The sequence below is a fragment of the Phalacrocorax aristotelis genome, chromosome 3 (assembly GCF_949628215.1).
Source record: "Phalacrocorax aristotelis chromosome 3, bGulAri2.1, whole genome shotgun sequence".
Lineage (NCBI taxonomy): Eukaryota > Metazoa > Chordata > Aves > Suliformes > Phalacrocoracidae > Phalacrocorax > Phalacrocorax aristotelis.
Genome location: NC_134278.1, coordinates 35,498,678 through 35,514,632, shown reverse-complemented (window position 1 = coordinate 35,514,632; position 15,955 = coordinate 35,498,678). Strand labels below are relative to the sequence as shown.

General features: G+C 38.4%; 1 protein-coding gene across 3 annotated transcripts in view; it reads left to right on the top strand.

Moving 5' to 3' along the window:
- The first annotated feature begins 2,515 nt into the window (after nucleotides 1–2,515).
- FILIP1 (filamin A interacting protein 1) overlaps nucleotides 2,516–15,955 on the top strand; it is a 109,125-nt gene continuing 95,685 nt past the window's right edge. For 2 of the 3 annotated variants that reach the window (XM_075087107.1, XM_075087105.1), the window contains exon 1: nucleotides 2,516–3,046. The gene's annotated coding sequence lies outside the window, so the exon portion shown is untranslated. The remainder of the gene's footprint in view (nucleotides 3,047–15,955) is intronic. The other variant, XM_075087106.1, reaches the window with a different exon arrangement.

Below are 15,955 nucleotides of genomic sequence, written 5' to 3'. Positions count from 1 at the left end.
TTGTAGCTAACATTATCTCCAAAAATGGTAACAGGCCTGGCTGCTGCTCTTGTTCAATCTCTAGAGCCACATTGTGTCCCTTTTGCTTTGTGTTGCTCTGGCCTTTGGTGTTTTGATTGAAATAATGCTGAGAGCTTTGGCTTCCATTAAAAACTTTCTTAGAAGTATTTACCTTGGTCTCAAGTACCCTGGTTGCTTGATTAAGAGATAACATAATTATTAGAAATTATAAGAAAGTAACTTTTTAGATTTAGTTGTAGGATGCTACTAGGACTTAGAATGATGCTGTATATTGACATTAGGACATAATGTAGGATGCCAATCTAAGAAGTTTCTTTTGTGGTTCTGTTTTTTTCTCTTATTCCCTAGTCTCCACAGCTTATCTTTTTATAACTATTTTTTCCATCATCAGTAGGGGAAATACTTAGATGTGAACCATTTTCATAGTGGGCAAAGTTAGAAGTTTTATACTTCCAGTAATGCAGATTAATTACACTCTTTCCTGTGTTAGAAGTCCTTATATTTTCTTTGATTCACTTGCAAAGTCTTCTATTTCCCCAAATTTTTGCTGAAATTCCCACTGTGTGACAGGATTAATATCTATGGTGCACAGCTGGGGAGTAAGTTTGCAAGTGTACAAGAATAAAAAGACTTGCATCAGCAGGTCACTATTGAAAGCCACCCACGAGGGCTGGCAGTGGAGGTTGCCTCCTAAGAAGTTGTATTGTTTTCCACTCAGTGAATGTGCCACTAACTAATGGGAGAGAAATGTTGAGGATCATTTGGTTTTTCTGAGATTTATGGGCCAAGTTAATTGTTTTGTTTGCCTGATTTATTATACTTGAATGGATAAAGTACTACTAATATTGCACTTTGAGTGAGAACTTAAGGCCAGAATAGTCAAAAAGTTATTCATCTGGTTAGAGTACCTCAACTTTATATGAAGGAACAAAATTAGATGTTCTTTTTAGAATGTGGATATATGTAACTCACTTTCAAAGTGTAAGCATGTAACACTGAACTTTGTGACAATATATTACCTTTCTCTATAATAATCTTCCCAATAGCTGTTTCTGTAAAACAGAAGTGTTTCTATTTTTATACATTCTAGCTATTCTGTCCAAGTCAAATATTGAAATGGACAACATCATATTAGTGATTATTACTTGGCCTCCAAAATAAAATATATTTGGCACGATGGAAGTGCTTGGGACATTTATAAATGTGTCATCAATGTCTAAATATCAGTTACTTGACATAATACCTAGTATTTACTTCATTTTCTCCTTATAAGCTCCTTGAGAATGAAAGTGGGTTTTTAAATTATTATTGTTTCTTGCTTTTTTTAGACAATAACACAGATCAAGCAGAAGTCATTCCAGAGACAGGGTTAAAGAACCAGACAGCTAATCCTACTTCCAGTAAGGGCTTGTACTCACCCCCTGATATCTGATATAGTTGTGGCCAATTAGGTTCCCACATGTCAAAACTGCCACAAAGAGCAAGACACCTTGTCACTACCCATCCTACTATTTGCACAGTGACCCAGGATCACTGAGGGGCTCGAATCTTATTTGCTCTGAAAGTTTGGAGTGTCTCCATGTATAAATATTGACAAGCAAATTTTTTAGCATCTTTCTACTTTTTTCTTCCCTTTCTTCTTTCTTGTCTTCCTCTTCATCTAACCCTAGAGGAATATCGCAAGCCATCAGTAGGGAAAAGCTTTCCAAAGGAGGCCCGTTCTGCATTTCACTCTAAAGCACAGCTCAGATGAGAACAGAGGTGTTGGGGTAAGGAATTTTCCTTGCCAGAGGTGTTTACAGGGGCTGTTCTGCCATGAGGTGGTAGAACTTTGCTCTGGAGTCTGAGATCTGCAGCATCTTTGGAGAATCTTGATATCATGGTGGTTTGTGGGCTGAAAGCTGCCCAATGTTACTGCTGGTCTGTTGATTGAGAGACTTACGGCTTAGATGTAGGAACAGTAATTAGATCCAGAAGCAAGTGTGCATGCATCAGAATGTATACAGCCCTGGAGTAATGCGTCTCTAGTACTCATCTCAAACAAATTGGTATTTGTGTGGCTTCCTTTTCTTCTTCAGTGAGAGCTGGAGACAGAGTAGGAATTACTGTAGGAAGCTCTTCGTCTGGGAGAAAAAGGTTGTCTTTGAAATAAATATCACACTGAAAACTTTCCAGCCTAAGCCTTTCATTAATTTCTCCGTGTCATCTTAATATATTTGAACTCTGTAAAAAATAATGCTGCAAAAAGTTCTCCCCACATGTAATTTTTCCTCAAGTGAAGTGCATACCTTTCAAATTATAAACTTCCTACTTGTCCTAGGAAAATCCTCACTATATAAATAATTGAACTCATCTGCTGTGAACGCAAGTATTCTTTCTCTAGCAGTCTAAAATATATGCCTAAATACACATCTTGTACTTAGTGCTTTAAATAGTAATTACTCCCGTGAAGTCACTGGAAGCCCTTAAAAGGATTTGACAGTTTCCCCACAATCTTTCAGTGAATGTAGTAGCTGGGCTGTGCAGTGCTACATCCACTGATAATTCAGCAGCTGAGGAACTCAGCAAAGCCTGCTCCAAACTTCTCAGCTGTTGACAGGCTTGACTTGCTGAGAACACTGGTTAAATATAGCACAAGCGAGCTCAGCTCAACAAAGTCATTGCTGTAACACTGTGTGAAGAGACCAGAAGAGGGGAAATACAATCTGAGAACTAAACTGCCAAAGCCTAACACCACCTAGCAACAGTTGAAAAAACTTTTAAACAAAAGTCTGGGTGAGACACAGACAGAGTATACCTCCTACTTCTCCTGCCTGGGATTTCTGCGAGAAGCAGCTCCGGTTTTCTGTTCTCTACCCCATTTCCTTCATTACTTCAGCTGCTGGTAGACCTAGAAAAGTGGGAAAAGTTTCTCTCTTTGTGTTCTCCTGGGCTGGATCAGTCTACTACTGTGGTAGTGCTGTGGGACGAGCTACTGGGATCTTGCGGTGTAAAGGATATATTTCTAGGTTCGTGTTGCTGACAGGTAAGGCTGAGCTAACCACTCCAATGCATTCTTTTTGAAAGAAGTTATTTTCTCTTCTAGTGACTATTGCATCTTTCCTTCTATGAACAATCTTCTGCATTATTTGGAAATGTCACTAGATGAAAGCTGGGGTAGAAGTTTTAGATTTCTTTTTATGCTTTCATCACAGAAAAACGTTGCTTAAATAACTTTTGCAGTTCTTAGAACAAGCACAATCAAGTAGCTAGTAGTATGAAAAAATGTGTATAGATTTTGACATGTATCTTGCTTATATCTGCTTTCAGAAGACAAACCAACATTTAAGAATAGAATACATATCATCCCTTACCAGTGATAGACTAGCAGCTATTACAAATGGTGACAGCCTGTGTGAGAAGTAAGAGGAAATAGACATTCAGCAACTGAATTAACTGAATATTTGGTGACCCAGCACATTTGTACTTTTTCTTTCCATACTAACTTTTAACACACAAGCACACCTGGTGCCTTTCGTACTATCCTTGTGACAACAGCTCTTGGTTCTTCCTCTTGTACTTATTCACACAGAACGAATACTAATCTCTGCTTGATTGATTAGCTGTATATGCAACCATTCTAAGACTGGCCTTTTGTTTATTGTACCCAAGTGTGCTTGAGCTGGGTCATTGTTTGTTTCTTTTAGCAAAATAAATGAGAAACTAGTTATCAGATGTTTTACCCAGCCAGCAGAATGGAAGCCTGTTTGTCTGTTGGAAATGCATATCCTATGGTCGCATAATGGTCATGTAATTTAAGAGATGAATTGCTTAGTATGATTTGCTTTGTCTAAGATGACAAAATCTGTTTGGTCAATTGAACAATTAATCCCCCTCACCCTGTCTTTTAAAGCCATTTTCTCCAAGCAAAAGAAATCTAGTATGCATGAATTTTTAAAAGATGTACTGATTATGAATTCATATGCAATCTGAATTCAGTTATGAAGGCAAAGATTTAAAGAATGCACTTAACCCGTGCAAAAACCCTGTTCACAGATTTATGTAGAATTGTCTCAGAAGAAAAATATTTGTCCTAAAGAAGGAGTGGACTGACTGAGTCTATGATGACTCTCTGTGGTGTCTGACACTTAGCCTGTGGATTCTGGGACTGCCTTAGGAAGATGAGAAGGTCTTGCTTTAGCTAAATCATTCTAGTTTCATCCCCGCATGCTATATAAATGACATCAATACCACATCTTAGCAGTGAAATGCTTACAGATTAGATGAAATTAAAATACTCTGAAGCAGCTTTGACTTGGTGGCTGAGAATGTAACTGCCTGTGAAACAATAAGATAAATGAAGTATTAGGATGGAGAAAAATTCTTAGAAGTAGAAATAATATGGTCTACATTTCATTTTGTAGCAAGGGGCACACTACTTAAGCACTATATAGGAGTACTTTTTGGTGGCCATGACTTAACGTGATAATCATTACTGTGGGATTACTACAGCACTGTGGTATCCCAAATCTAAATCTCAAAAGGAAACTTTGGTATTACTTTTTAATATAGACATATCCTGAGAAAGTTATTTTTTCATAAGAAAGCTGTGCAGTGAGAACTAAAACTGAGACAATATGATTTGTACAGTTTTTGTTGTTTGACATCAGAGTGAAAATAACTGTTTCTTATTTTGACTGTGTTAATTGGCAAATAATAAACTGTGGAGAAATGGCAAATTTGACCTTTTAAATATATAGGGATGACAAAATCTGGGAAAATGCTATGCTAATTATTGACTGCTCTTTGGTTTTAGTTGTTGCTCAGCATAATGTACGGCTTTATATATTTACTTTTCTTGCACAATTTACTTTTAGCAAAGTTTTTAAAAGCAAAAGGAAAATTATTAGCCTGATAACTATAAAATGAAGTGACTTTTGAGCAGTTTGATAGCAACTTCCAACTCTAACACATGGAGTTGTGGTTTTACATACATCTGTCTTCCTTTCACTTCAAAATGGAGGAGGCGGCTAAAGTTACTCTTCTCAACAGGTGTCCACAAAGAGGCTCTGGGATTTTCCAATCAAATCTGTGGAATATGTAATGTGGCTATTCAACAGATGGTTTCATATTTGAAGAACAGCCAATTCTGCTAATGACTACAGTGAAACCAAGCTCAATTTTATATCAAATCAGAAAGTAATTTAGGTTTTGGCGATACACTCCATTGTAGAGATTTTCTTGGAAGACGAGTAGACATAGCATACCCGATTTTTTTCCCCATTATATATTATTTTGATTTTGTGTATATTCCCGTAACTGTTGAATGAATGGTGCCTTTCACGGTGCTAAAGACAGTGTATTGCCCCCAGTCTGAATCCATTTCCAGACTCTGCCTGTGGCTCATTCTTTCACCTTCATTACAGCAATATTATAATTTCCAGCTTCTTTTAATCAATCTAGCCACAGGTAAAGTCATCATCTTAACTGAGTGTTTTGTCATCACCTCAGTCTTTCAATCTCTTTAGAGAATGTCTAGTTCCTTTTAACACCAAATACAAAGACTTGAAATTCGTCTTCAAAGCTCAGCACTGTTCTGTCCCTGCCTACATCTGCCCTGATTTTCCCGTACTCCTCCTGCTCATATCTGGTAGACTAGTGACCTTTGGCTCTGACGTTAACTGGTCCATCCTCTATGTACTGGCTTTAGTAAGCTTGAAATTGACCTAATGACATATGAGTTTTCTGTAGTGCCTCTCCCTGTAGCACATGACACTAATGTCATGGAACAACTAAACTTGCCTACTAACAGAGCTATGTCAACCCAGGTAGGACTCCTGAAGATATAGTTGTGCTTCCTGGAAGGAGCTTGTGGACTAAGTGTAAGTGTATTGGATAATCTCTGATTTTACTAGTATGTCATATTTTGTTCCTCTGGGTCATTGTTTCACCAGTGTAGCCATTTCCATGCTAAAAGCTTTTTACTGATACAGGTGTATCAGTAAAACTCCTCCTGATACAGGATCTTTCTGTTGGCACAGATTGCACACATGCTTAATTTAAAGATTTTGGTAATCTCATCTAACTCGGTTGATGTGCCCCCAGGCATAAATTAAGAATGTGCCTCAGAGCTGTGCTGAGTCAGAGGCCAGGTTTATGCCACTGAATTAAGAGTGAGATTTCCTTTGAGTTTAATAAGATCAAGTCTTAGTGTTCAATAATTAACAGATAAATTTCCAGTCCCCTCAAGAGCATTTAAAAAAATGGATCATATATATTCCTGTCCAAATCATTTTTTTCCTAAGAGACATTTTACTCTTTCTCTAATTTCCTGTTTCTTCCCTTCCTTTCTCAAGTTCTGTTGTTGCGGTTTGCCATAATATTACATATAGTACTAATATTATAATATACAATATTATAATTATAATACAATAATACAATAATATAATAATTAATATATGAACTGAATTTGAGGTCAGGGGTTTTGTCTTTCTATTTTGTCCTGTCTAAAATGCCATTTGGAGAAATAGAGCTACAATATTTGTGAAGAAGCCAGATGAAACAAGAAAAAAAAGGAGAAGGAATGCCACTATTTATGCTTCCTATTTCACAAAAATTATTTCGTATATAAAACCTGAGATAAGAAATAAAAGCTAGAAAGATTAAATAGTGTATGTGACAAAATAGCCATAATCTGGTGCTTTTAATTTTTAGGCTTTTCTCTTTTCATCTCTCTCAGTGTTTTCTACTGAAAATTCTTTCCTAATTTTATAGAGAATACTGGGAATTTTGAGGGAAATACAGGCTTTTCTTGATATTGGAGGATGTTGGAAAACTGAGGAAACAATTATTTCATAATGAATTAAGGTGTCTTAACCTCTCCTTTTATTGTTTAGTAGCTAGTATTTGTACCAAGTTAGTGACACTAGAGAAGTAAAACATTTATAACACAGTCCTCTACTTATTATTTGAGTACCGGTGTCCAAAGGACAGGAACAATTGTGCCTATTTCCTGCTTGGGAGAGATAGTGGGAGTCTGTAGTCATATTGAAGACTATGTGACACCAAAGGTTCTTGTGAAAATTGTGCCTTTCTGGATACTTGATTAGATTTTTCCTTTTCTTTTGGGTCTTTTCACCTATTCCTCCACCTTCTGCAGATAATCTGCACTTTCTGTATTACTTTTTATTCTTACCATTATAGCAAAATAAGTACTAATAACAGTGCAAACACAAAGTCTTCCTAAATTGGGACAGGTTTATTTGTTTTGGTTTCATATTTTTAATTCAAGATGGCTTTGCCCTATCATTCACATTCTGCTTTGCCTGGACTGTATCTCTAAATCTTTTCCACGAGTAAAGCATGCAAATGCTAGCTCTAAAGATGATATGAAAGATTACATAGATTGCGGTCTCCTCCAAAATGGTTTACACACTTCACAAATACAGAGGAAGAGGCAATTTCTACAATTAAAAATATATATTAAAAAAGTGCAGTTGTATTTTATTTTGAAATCATTCTTCTATAGATACACAGCTGTTAATGTACATGATTTATCCTGGGCGGTTTAGTGACTAGTGTTCTAGTAAATGAAATGGCATTGGTTTTTTTTCCCCCCAGTTAACAGAAGATTACTATATGTGGTATTATAGAACTGAGAAGAAAATGAAGAATTCCAACATCTAGTTCCTTAATTTGGCAGCTCTGTGAGAACTGAAACTTAATCAGAAATGTGCATATGTGTGTGCATTTGTGCATGCCTTCTGTAAAAAAAGAAATGCTTTTTGGTGTTACAGAATGCATTGCTGAAGGAGTGGGACAAACACATCTGAAGTACAGGGAAATAGGCTGGAGCTTGTATTTTTTCCCTTAAATGGGCAACCCCGTCTAGTTGCTGTTAGCTGACACAAGCAAAGGGGTGTGTGAATCTAAAAGATAGCTGTACATTGACTGAATGAGTTTCATTTCAAAGCTGATTAAGGCAATTAAATTCTTAATTATCTATGATGTGGCCAGACTCATTCAGATATAAACCAGTGGACTTTCAGAACAAGAGCAAAAACCTCAGTGAATTTGCAGTAATCTTTTTTTGGTTTGATTTATATACTTTAAGAGCGCTTTAATACAGTAAGAGTTGCTTTCTTTACTTTTCCTTTTTGGGGAAATGGTGTCAAAAAGTATAATGTTTTATGATTTATGCTGTTCAAAAGTTTGTTCTGGTGCATATGTAAAAATAATATTTTGGAAGCTAAATCCATTTTCTATCTGAAGTCCACAGTATTTAGAGGCTTTTAGGTTTGGATGAGGGGAGGTATCTAACTAACTAGTGTGTTATGACTGTGGATAGCAAGAGCTACAGCTTCACTAGCAAAATTAAAAAAAGAAACTGAGAAAAAGTGGATTATATTGTAATAACAGAAAAGGATTTTTTTTAGAAACTGGTTTTAAGGCTGCTCCTATCCAAAAAAGTAATTGAAAAGAAAAGATCATGTGTCCTTGGTACAAGAGTTTTCATTAGAGTTTATCAGACTGCTTGCATTTTTCAGAAAATATAAAGAAAATGAATGCAACAGAAAGCAGGAGACTGCTAACATCAGTGTAATCGAATTGCTGCCAACTTGCCTTGTTTATCTAAGAGATCTCTGTGAAAATAAGGTCTTTCCCACACATGCATGAGTCATAGGATGTAATGGGGCTAAGCAGACTTGCTTCAGCTTTCTAAGGCGCACGTATCTAAACTAACCTGTTTGAGTGCCTGTTCCTGTAGCTAAATGAGATCTAGCTTGACAACAGGAAGGGAGAAATGGTGGTGAGTTCATGGCGCTATTTCAGTGCAATAACCTGAATGCTAAGGAAACGATGCAATTTCCATTTATTGGGAAAACTGCAGTTACTGTGACAACAAATACACACTGAAGAAAAACATATACAATTTATCCTCAAGTTCAAATCTGAGAATGTAGTAGATCGGATATTCATAAAACCTCACATTATCTAGTTATGTGACTCAAATAACATTCTTACTTACAGAACATACTTACTTACAGATTGCTGAAAAAATATCCCTTTAAAAGCCGTAAGCAAGGACACAAATAAAAGGATGGCAAAGCACATGTGGTTAATCATGAGTGGTTTGGTGTTGGGCTGATTAAAATAAAAAAATAAATTAGGCATATATTTCTTATGCTAAAGCTATTCAATTCCTGTGTCTGTCGTTCATACTGATCCCCAAAATCTCACTTGTCCCACCATCTGTAATCACAAAACCTCTTGGATCTAACTTTTAAGGTAAAGGTTTCAGTAGTTCTTCTATAGTGGCTTATTTATCCTCCCTTTATTCTTCTACAAGGACTTCTGTAATAAAAAGAAACATGAATTATCCTCCAGTAGATAAGGATTTCAGTTCCTCATTCGATAAAACTCTTTAGAGAGAAATAAACATTCTGATTTTTTACTCTGGGCAGGAGACAGAAAGAAGGGAACGATGCCATGCTAGATGTCCTCAAGCATGTCAAACATAGCGCAGATGTCCTTTCTGCACAGAGTGACACACATGGCAACAGAGCTCCTGAATGCCAGAGGAACCACGTGTTACGGGGCAGCTGGCTGTGGGAACCACTGCCACTTCAAATGGCAGGAGCCAGAAGCTAAAATCCAAGTCACAAAAGGCATCATATTGCAAATAGTAAAAGGCAGGGTCACAGTCCTCTGAATGAGAGGTGCCACTTATGGAATTACAGAACCAGAATTTAGGTGGAAGGAACTGACAGAAGTCATCCAGTCTCACTCAAAGCGGGACTGACTCCAGGGTCTGGTCAGGTTGCTTGGGGCTTTGATTATTTTAAGTTATCTTGAGTATTTTTACTTTGTAATGATTCTAAGGTCTCGCATCTTATTTGGATCACAAAGTTTTGAACGTGGTTGGCTGAGGAATATTTTGCCAATGATCATAATCAGTGTATTGAAATCCATACGCTGAATAAAAGATGGCTGGTGAGAGGGTTGATAGTAACATAGATCACAGGCCTTTGGCACTTTCAAAATTGCAAAAGAAGCGATATCTGTAGGGTTTTTTTTTTTGTTTGATTTTGTTATGTTTAATGTGTTATATCCTAAACCAAACATAATAAGAATGAAAAATCTTGTATGTAATTTTCTTAGTTTGCTCCAGCTTTTAAAAAGCACACCCTCCTCCTCTGCCTCCTCCCTGCCACATTCTGTTTGAAAGCCAAATGTTTAGAATTAGGATGCCATGCAGGTGCCATCTCTCTGCAAAAGAGTGCTGAAAAAAAGGTTACGTATATCCTATCTTTATCTTTCCAGGTAGTCCAATAAGCTGAAAGGCTTGAGATTGTACATTGAGATTGTAAGCAATAAGCAAATAAGGAAGGAAAGCAGAGATGCTGCTTTTGAGGAAGGAAACCCTGGAGACTGCTTCCACTGCTGAGTTCACTTTTTCTTACTGAACATCTCTTTCCAATTGTATCTTAATCAGGAACAGAGCGTGATGCACATATGGCAAACAGGATTCCTAGATGGAGTTATAGTCAACCTGAGACTAGCTTAGGCTGTTTTGGTTTAGAAAAGCCCTTGGTTGTGGAAGCATCTAAATTTACCTGGTGGTGATTATAGCATGAAGCAAGGACAAAGTAGTAGCCTTGTGGCACTCAAAGGGATGTGGCAGGCAGTCTTTCCATACATAATTTCTCATGCCTATTAAGAATAACCACTGAAGACAGGTATTACCCTTCACTTTAGATGAATCAGCAGGTAATGTTACTAAAACTGGATACCCTTAACTAAAATTTTGCCATCATCATCAGAGGTGAGTGGAAAAAGGCTAGAGAATTCTCACAGCTGGTGGCGTACAGAGGTCTCAGATCCCATTGTACTTGTCTAGAGCAAACTCAACACTTGCTGCAGAGAGGAACTTGAGGAGCTAATGTGACTTGCACACACACACAGAGAGGTCATACAAATTACCCTTGCAGCTTTTTTAATGAAAAAAAAACCAAACAACAAACAAAACAAAAAACTGCCCTTTGTTTCAGCAGGGGTTAAGTTAGTGAGAAAGTGAGTGAGATTTAAGAATAAGGGATCAGGCTTTGAAAGACACCAGAATGGGCTAGGGCAGACAAGAAGTACTTCAGCAAGAGGCCAGGAATCTTAGTGGTTTAAAACCAGGGCCCTCTAAACAATGGGTTAACCAGAAAACAGCATCTTTAACTACCCTGCCTTGAATCCATATGGGCAGTGGTTTTAAAAGTAGCTTATGGGTTGGAGAAAAAAACAACTAAACTGGTTTTCTACTTTCAGAGAACATGTTCTTAAAACCCAGATTATTTTTTAACAGCTTTTTATTAGAAAGATGGAGGGGTTACAATTTAAGTACCTTTGATACAGAATTCAATCTATCTGTAAATGGAAATACACAACAGGATTGCTATGGTACTTGGGGCCCCAGGAGGACCTGTTCAGAGCCCTCTCTGTGACAATGCCACAGGTGCCTGGCTCCAAGAAAACAAATTCCCTGCAGTGATACTAGTTTCTACCAACCACACAACCTATATCACCACAGGTCTCTAAGAACTAATGAAGGTCTAGAAAAATAAACAATGTTAGTTACAGACAGTGTAATGAGTTTCTCCTTAGCTTAGCTAGCACAACGGAAACACAGGAAAATATCAGAAATAAACTGAATAATCTATGTAAGTGTTCAGTAGACATAACACAACAGTTGATAACAGTTTGTTAAGGAGTAAGTAGGGCGGGAACAATTCTACAGGCTTCTGCTGTCAGCTCAAAAAATCCTTCCATGACAGCAGTGAGTATCTAAAAATGAGGCAAGCGTAACTGCATGCAAGGAGGGTTAATTTAGATACCTCCAGCATTAGATGTATAAATAAAGACTAAATCACGCTGCAGGGAGTAGGCTGTAAGAGTGACAGGCCATCTGATAGATTGCTTATTAATCAGAAACACTTTGCTAAATTCAGGTTCCCTCTCCAAAATATTCATGCCCCGTTTGAATTTTGTTGTTTATCCCTTTCAAATAATGTTACCTTAAATTGTGAGGTACTAGGTATCATACTGGGGGAGAGGAAGGCTGGTTAAAAGGCTGGCTTTCACGTCAGTGACTCCTTGTATGACTCTCAGCAAGTTATTTACTTCTACACTTTTAATAACACCTGGGATGTTACAACTATAAATATAGTAGTGACTTTGACACCCTGAGATGTTGCAGCACTGAACATCGTGTCAACAGCTTTGAATAAGGAGACTTAAATAGCCCTCCTTGGAAACCAGATTCTGCTGGGAGAAGTAGGAATAGAAGTTGAATTAGTCTGAATGACAAGAATATGTATTTTTAGAGGCGCTTCCCAGAGGGAAGCACAGATATGCCCTGAGTTGTGGGTAGCAAGAAATCAGCCGTACTGGTAAAACACGGCAGAAAAAGGAAAGAGGATGACCAGGGATGTGACTGGGAAGCTGCAAGAACAAAACCATACCAAAATAGAAACTAAACTAGTGTCAATACTAAGATGTTTCAGGAAAAACAAAACCATTCCCTCAGGTTCAGTTGTACTAGAAGTAAGTCATAGGGCAAAGATGGTGCTGTCAGCTTGTGAGCTGCTTGTTATTTTGGGAGTGCTCAGGACAAGCTGCCTGGCAAAAGGAGGCGGCTGCTGGGGAAAAAAAGTAGCTTGGAAGAAAAAGGACCTTTGGGGGAAGGGATGGGCAGGTGATGACTGCCCAAATTAGTGGTGGGACAGCCCCAGAGCCACTGTGGGGCTGGGGGCTGCCTGAACCCCATGTACTGGCTGGCGGAAGAGGGAGCACCTGGAAAACAGACATGTCCTGCGGTGCTGCCTGCAGGCTCAGCAAGGAGTCAGGGTCTCCAGTCCTGCCTGCTTTGCTAAAGCAATGGCGGCAGCTCAGGTGACTCTCTTGGCAATTGGGAGTTTTAATAAGGACTTACCCAAGGCATTAGTTTGCCATTACATGACTCTCAGCTTTAAATAAAATCAGAGAAAATTAGAGAAAAACAGTCCTGATGGCTTCAAAAGAGTTGAAGTCTATGAGCTCTAGATGATCTGATGCCATGATGTACTGCTTTAAAATCCCCTGAAACACAACTTTGGAAGATTATCTGAAGACTTTGAATGTGTGCAGTTGGCAATACCAGTAGACAGAAAGGACAGTGAGCCCAAGAGCAGGGCAGAGTCCCACGCTTACGTATGTGCCACAGCACAGAAGAGGCAGGCCAAGGTTTGCAGCCACAGCTGCCGAAACAACACTGAAGGCAACGCACATCTATCACACCACACACGGTGTAACAGCAGCAGCAACTGTGAAGGTGGGCCCAAAGCTAGTCCAGATCAAAGTAGAAAGTCTGGAAATTATTTCTTAGTTTACCTGAGAGCCTTTCCAGGGGAAAAAAGGTTGGGGTAATAAATGACCCTTCCTTGGACTTCATGAAAGGGAGGTCAGGTCTTTATTGTGAGAGCTTCCCCCAATAAAAGGTGTGAAATGTAGCATTGCAAGCAGCTGCTCACGTACCTGGGGGTACCAGCACAGGCTGCGTAGGGAGAAAACTGCTCTGCGCGACCTGCTCTGCTGGGAGAGGCTGAGAAAGCTCCCGTGGGGCATGATGCAGGGAAGGGTTGTGGGAAGATAAGGAAACACCTATCAAAAAAGGGTAGGGGAGAGTGAAAGTCTCCTGGGGCGGTTACGTTAAGCTGCAAGGAAGGGGAGTGGAAAGGAAAAGAAAAAAGTGGCATCCTTTTACATGATCCCAACTAGCTTTAGGAAACCAGTTAATTTCACTCAAAATATAGGGGCCCACAGTAACAACATTTTGAAAGCTCAAAAAGTGCTAGGGAGTTGTGTACGTGCTATAGTACTGCACCAACACGTAACAGCATTTCAGCAAATGATTTAGCATTGTGAAGACCGGAGCTTCTCCCCATGTGTACAATGGTAGCACCCTACAAATAAAGTCATCCCATTCTTTAGCAGACCATGAGTTCAAAAGTTTTGTGTAAAGTCTCACAGTAAATTGTAGCATATCAGGGTGGGTTTTTTTTTAATTTATGGTTTTTGTTTTGTTCTTTTTTTGTGGTTTGGTGGTTTTTGTTGTTGTTGTTGTTTTGTTTTGTTTTGTTTTTTCTTTTTCTAGTGAAAGAACAAAGTTAAACCCTCAGGGTTTTGAACCTACTGTCTCAAGGCTGAGCCTAATACCTAACCTCTAAGCTCCCCAGTACAGCCCGTTTCATTCTTGTTTTCCTGGTGTAAAAACAAGGGACTCTGAGAAACAGACAGCTAGTAACTTTGTTTCAGGGTGGTCATTTGGTTGCTTCTTGAATCAGGCAGCTTGAGAGGCTTGAAAACAACTCAGTGTATCTCCCCCAGAGGATACATATACATCACATCTCTGATGTGTCTAAGCTCCCTTGGCCTCTGTCCAGGAACATCCAGATTTCCTGACTCATGGCAATGTACCCTGTCTGGTTGTACTTCATTAGCAGCAGCTCAAAAATCAGAACAGTATTCTGCTGTTGCATAAGTTTTTCCAAGCAGTAAACAATAACACCCCACCACAAGCTTTATTACATTTATCTTGGAATTCAAGATCCAGAAGAGACTACTGCTTAGTATTTTCTTTAATGGCAACCCAAAAAGACTGTAAGATGTTATTCTTTAATAATTTTTTTAAGGATAGCTTAGTATCTTATTAATTACATGTTCTGAAAAGGAAGAATAAATGCTACAGAAGCTATCATAAGCCAATTTTTTTTCTTCCGTCTGAGAAACATGGTTATCATTTTTTATCACCATATCAATTTTATTGTTATATCAGCACTTACACACTAAAATGTTGAGTGTAAATTTAAAGCTACAGAAGCTGAAAATAATTAGTAGGAGAAATTACATTTTATAGGAGTAGTAACATTTTCTTTCAGTAAGTCCTATTCTCAGTAGCTCTTCTTTACTTGCATCTCAAGCATTCATTTAAAACATTTAAAAAGCAGTAGTATTATCAACTGGCTCAAAGCAGTTTTGAAAATAAACAGTCCATGACTATTACTGGGGTTCATTAAAAGAAAACTCTGTCTGACTCTAAAGTCTATTTTGGAGCCACGACTGCTCCACTCCCCTGCTTGAGGCATGATGCAGCTGCTCTTTCTTTAATATTTTTGCTGACAGCTACAGCTGACAGATAACATTTCAGTTTACCCCAACATCAACCCTATCTCAAGGCTCCCTTACTTAGGCTGAAAATGCTGCCTCCCTCATGCCTTTACCTGCATCACAGTGCAACTCTGTAACTATGCAATTATTCATACTGGTCACTTGTCATGGAGCAGCAGAAATAGGGGTGCAGTCAGGTCATGTGCATCAGCCATCCCATGGTTGCTAATGGTGCAGCAACAGTTCCTCTTCTTTCCCTTCATCTCCTCTCCCATGCTCTAAGAAAACAGGCCCCTGAATCTGGGAATAAAAATAATATTGCATATATAGCTATGCAATATGTGGATTGATATTTTACATTTTATATTAGTTGTCACCTTATATCTTTGTTTTAGGCACATTTGTTACCATGGCCAAAATAAAAAATATTTTATCCATTTTAATGTATAGTCCCCTAGCAAACAGGCTTTGATTTCTTGGTTCATAAAAGTTTTCATGTAATAATCAATCACTCAGTAATACTGTGGTGATTCACCCACAAAAGGAACTTATCACAAATGCAGCACTACTTTCCTCCCAGACAGAAAGCAAGAACATTTATAGTGCTCCCAGTTCTGCCTCTGAACCTCTGAAGCTGTAAGAGAGGAGAAGAAGATGGAGGGTAGGTTTCAGGCGTAGCCAGCATGTAAGAGAGAGACCCAAAGAGAAAAGTGGGAAGGAGGCATTGCTCAGTTACTCCTTCGAAAGAATTCCCAGGAAAATC